Source organism: Ammospiza nelsoni, chromosome 3, assembly GCF_027579445.1.
Source record: "Ammospiza nelsoni isolate bAmmNel1 chromosome 3, bAmmNel1.pri, whole genome shotgun sequence".
Classification (NCBI taxonomy): domain Eukaryota; kingdom Metazoa; phylum Chordata; class Aves; order Passeriformes; family Passerellidae; genus Ammospiza; species Ammospiza nelsoni.
In genome coordinates this window covers 84711140-84714596 of record NC_080635.1, presented here as the reverse complement: position 1 = coordinate 84714596, position 3457 = coordinate 84711140, and the positions used below count along the sequence as shown (strand labels likewise).

At 39.3% G+C, this 3457-nt stretch overlaps 1 long non-coding RNA gene across 1 annotated transcript; it reads right to left on the bottom strand.

The window, feature by feature from the left end:
- Positions 1 to 376: 376 nt before the first annotated feature.
- On the bottom strand, positions 377 to 1686 carry LOC132071426 (uncharacterized). Its single transcript, XR_009418111.1, has 2 exons — positions 1623 to 1686; positions 377 to 1524 (listed from the first exon to the last, which is right to left on the bottom strand). It is a non-coding gene; the product is annotated as an uncharacterized LOC132071426 (long non-coding RNA).
- Positions 1687 to 3457: the final 1771 nt, after the last annotated feature.

The following is a 3457-nucleotide window of genomic DNA, read 5'->3' as shown; positions in this document are numbered from 1 at the left end:
TTTACTTACCTCACAGACCACACAGTTCAGACACCTATTCTGGTTTTCAAGGCAGCTTATAAGATACTTTCACTAAAATCCAGAAAGGAACTCTCCATCTATCTTGGAGGTGCCTGACTTGCTTTAAAAGCAGCCTGGGATTTGCAAGGGAAGAATGACTTTTTTATCTCTGTGACACAAATCCCAGCTGACAGCCCTGTTTACACTACAGAAAATAATGACTGCTGACAGTCTCAAGGACCACCCGGTGGTTTATTTACATTTGAAACATTTGAAATCAACTCTGTTTAGATAATGTTTCAGTTTTGAATCTGGCTTGCCTGCACATGTTCCTTGTAGGCTTTATTAAAGCTAGTACATCTCATTGGAACTGTAATCAATAATGTCCCAGTTTCATACTGCCAGCCAGGATCTATTAATGGGGAACTGCTGAGTTACATGTTAGACAATTTGTTCATTTGGATTTCAGAGCCCAGTTGTTAATGTTTAATAAAACTGCCATTTTTAAAATGTAAAAGAATTGGTCTTTTTATTTTAACATCATCCTCAGGAGGAGTATATAATTTTTTAAATATTATAACATGTAAATAAAGATATGCCAGGTTACACGAGTTTCTTAGGTTTGGACTGTACACTCTTTTTAGATATCATCAACAAGTAACATTACTAAATTAAGATAACCCATTTCACAATATAGATTTGAACAGGTCTAATAAGTAACAACTTTTCATGAGATGTGTATTTTCTTCAGTTCAGGAAATTCTCTTTCCAGCTCTTTTATTGCCAAGGATATTTCAAAACTGATCAAAGAAGAATAACTTGAAGGGTGTTAAATTAATCCAGTTCTCTGAATACAAAGTTAGATAGATACTTATTTTTACCCAGCATTTGTCTTAGTACCTAAAAAGGCAATGATGAAATAAGCAGATAGCTTGAGCATACCAAAATTATCAAATAAGATTAATGTCCCATATTAATTCCTATTAACAAAGTAGATATGAACTTATATTGCTGTTAATTATATCTTTCCCTTTGTTAAATTTTTCATTCCTCATTCCCAGTAGCAGTGATCCATAGCTTCAGTTCACATTCCAGTTTGCAAACATTGGTTAATAGGATATGAAATTATGTCTCCTTCCTTAATTTAGCAGGTCATGGAGAAAAAAAAATCATACTTATTTTTAAAATGCAAGTATAAAGGATTTATGAACAGAGTTCATCCTGAGGGATTCACTACAAAATGACATTAGGATGGCAGTCTCACAAAACAAGTTAATCTTCTGTGCTGCAGACTGCAGAAAGCACTCTAGAAGGCACTTGATACAACGTGCCTTTTTCAACTGATGCTTTGGAAGAACAGACATCCAGCCTGGGAGGACTCCTAAACATTTATGAATAGATACCTGGAAGCCAATGGCACAAACTAGGTGTATGTTCAAAAAGAAAATTGCTCTTTGCATGATGTGTTGGTTGGTGCTGAATATGCTTTTCTTCTGCTTCAAGGCCAAGTGCAAGATCCTACACCTGGATCAGGGAAATTCCAAGCACAAGTATGTTGTAATCATATTATTATATTTCTCAAGTCCCATACTGTTGTTACCTTATATTCTTTAAGTTCATACCTTCTCACTGGTTTTCTACCAAGCTGTTCTTCTCTGTGGCACAGTTCTTCATAGCCACCACAGGGGCTCCTCCCGGGCTCTTGACCCACCCCTTTTTATTCCAGTTACCTTCACGAGCTACAGCTGCTGCCCAACTAAGGACTTCGCAGCTGTAGCTCATTTGGAGTAACTAGGACCCACACAGATCTTACAGGGACTCTCTCCATAAGGACCCACTTATCTAATACATAGATCTTACAGGGACTCTCTCCATACAAGTACAGGCTGGGCAAAGAATGGCTTGGGAAGCTGTGGGGAAGAGGATTTGGGGGTGTTGGATAAAAAGCTCAACGTGACCAAGCAACATCACTTGCAACCCAGGGAGACAAAGGCATCCTGAGGTGCACCAAAAGAAGCAAGGCCAGCAATTTTTGAGAGGTGGCTCTACCCCCTTACCCTGCTCTTGTGAGATCCCACCTGGAGTCTGTGCCCAGCTCTGGTGCCCCAACATATGAAAGACATGGACTGCTGGAGTGAGTCCAAAGGAGGGACAATGAAATGATCAGGGCTGGAGAATCTCTCTGTTCTAGAAAGACAGGCTTTGACAGAGTAGGGGTTGTTCAGCCTGGAGAAGGCTCCAGGGAGATCTCAGAGCACCTCAAGGGAGCCTGCAAGAGAACTGCAAAGGAGCTTTTTACAAGGGCATGCAATGATATAAAATAGGGGAATGGCCTTAAGCTGAAGGAGAGTAGGTTTAAATTAGGTATTAGCAATAAATTCTTCACTGTGAGGGTGGTGAGGCACTGGAATAGGTTGCCCAGAGGAGTTTGGCTTCCCCATCCCTGAACGTGTTCAAAGACAGGTTGGATGGAGCTTTGAGCAACCTGGTCTAGTGGATGGTATCCCTGCCTATGGCAAGGGTTTGGAACTAGACGATTTTTAAGGTCCCTTCCAAGCCAAGTCATTCTATGATTCTATGATTCCTCTTTTTTTTTTTTTTAGAATTTATCATTCCACTTTTGTTTTATAGCATTTATAGTGTGCAATGAATGCCACACTATAGAAGGGTACCTCTGTCCATCAGAAGGTGAAGCCCTGCTACAAGAGGAAATTCTTCTTGTCATGAAATATACCATTTTAAGCTAAGGTAATCTTCCAAACCTGAAGAAGGCAAAACAAGAAGTTAGTTGTAGAATTTTACTTTTTATAAAGTAAATTGTTTTTTAAATGCAATCAAAAGAGCAACTGTGACTAGAAATCTTGAAATCTTGCAAATGAAACATTGTTTCCTTTGGCTGCCATAATTGCGACCACACTCTAAGGGATCTATAGGAAAAGATGCTGCCACTCTGAACAGGAAAATGCCAAGCTCAGGGCTGCTTCAGAGCTTAGGTTGTAACAGGCTTTAAATATGTGAAATGGCTTTTTAAAGAACAAAAGTAACTGACCAGAAAAACACCTAGATGTTACATAGCAAAAACCCCTTAACATGGTTTGATGCAAAGCAAGTACCCTTTCTGGAAAGAATGTGAACCACTGGAAACCTACAGAAACAGAACACATTGCATGGGGGTGTGATGGCCACAGAGAAAACACTGATTGGATTGTTTTCAGAGGCTTATAAATACATCAATGATCTCTGTTTTACACTGTAATTTGATCAGCAGTATGGCTCCTAGTAAAGCCAGGAGGGTAATGCAGATTTTAAGTAAATGTAGCACCATTTAACATTTAGTATACCTCAAGCTACCAAAAGAATCCCACTGATGTAAAATCAGCTGGAACAGGCCCAAGTATTTTCAGCATTCCCAGAAGGAAATAAAGGGTTAGTCTGAAAAGCATGAAATCAGATATGC